This window comes from Austrofundulus limnaeus, unplaced genomic scaffold (genome assembly GCF_001266775.1).
Source record: "Austrofundulus limnaeus strain Quisiro unplaced genomic scaffold, Austrofundulus_limnaeus-1.0 Scaffold93, whole genome shotgun sequence".
Taxonomy (NCBI): domain Eukaryota; kingdom Metazoa; phylum Chordata; class Actinopteri; order Cyprinodontiformes; family Rivulidae; genus Austrofundulus; species Austrofundulus limnaeus.
In genome coordinates this window covers 1,108,986-1,110,225 of record NW_013952495.1, presented here as the reverse complement: position 1 = coordinate 1,110,225, position 1,240 = coordinate 1,108,986, and positions in this window count along the sequence as shown.

Below are 1,240 nucleotides of genomic sequence, written 5' to 3'. Positions count from 1 at the left end.
CACACACACACACACACACACACACACACACACAGCGTGGCTCTCCTGCTGCTGCAGTCTTCTGTCTTTCTGAATGAAGATCAATGGGAGAGGCTCTGCCCAGAATATCAATGACCTGAGTCCAACCTTCACCAGCAGAGGGAGATCAAAGTTCCTCCAGTCCTCGCTGCAGCATCAGGCCAGGCAGCTAATAACACAAAATAACTCTGATGATGGACAGCAGATCTGTCACAAAGTCATGGTCAGTTGCACACGTGTTCTCTGGAGAACACGGCTTCGGCTGCATGAATAATAAAAGCTAAAAAAGCGCTGATATTTCAGCTGAGTCCTCGGGGAGCGAGCAGGCCCAGCTGCAGGCCCTGCCTCTGGCCTCAGCGCAAGCAGAGTGCAGCCATGCCGATGAAGATGGTGGTAAAGAACTGACACAGACTGTCATTTCATGTCAGAGCATCAGCTTTACTGTAACCGTTTTACATCAGCTCCCTGTTGAATCTGTCGGAGCAGTCTTAGTATGCCTTTCCTTACTGCTGACTGAGAATATGTCCTTAAAATGCACCTATAGATCTAAACTTTATACATAAATAAATTTAAACCAAAATAACTTTGAGTTCAACCTGATGTCAAAGGTTAACTTTGAACATTTCTAGTCATAAATTGTATTAATAATCTAAAAAAGGTGCAGTTTATTTCTGTATAGTAGGCCTAATTGTCAAATAACCGTATATGGTTCATGTCACTTTCCTGAATAAAAACTCTTTTAGTCATAGTTTTTTTATTCTGTTAAAATAAATACTGTGTCATTCTATTCAGTGCCTTTTGAGTCCCCATGTCATAATGTGGTACATTTTGTGTAACAGTAGGTCAGTATTTATTATTTCATTAATCTCATCATGGGAACTGAATGTGCCACTGTCACTGTCCCCCGTTACTTAATGATGTAAATTACTTCAATCAATCAATAAGAAATGGAGCAAAGTTTTGATGAAATGGCCTTCTATCAGTTGAAATTACATTGTGACTACACGTCTTTTCAAGTTAATGTAAGTTTATTATTGTTTTTTTTAAATGCACTTAAAAGGCAAAGTTGAGTCAAGTCAAAATATAAATAATTACAAAACACTAACTACGGATAAGCTTGTTCTGTAACAGGGTGGACATTTGATCCTGGTCTTTTGTAAATAATTAGATCAAAAAATAGGAAAGTATGATTTCCTTAGCTTGACCAATATCATTATAGGGT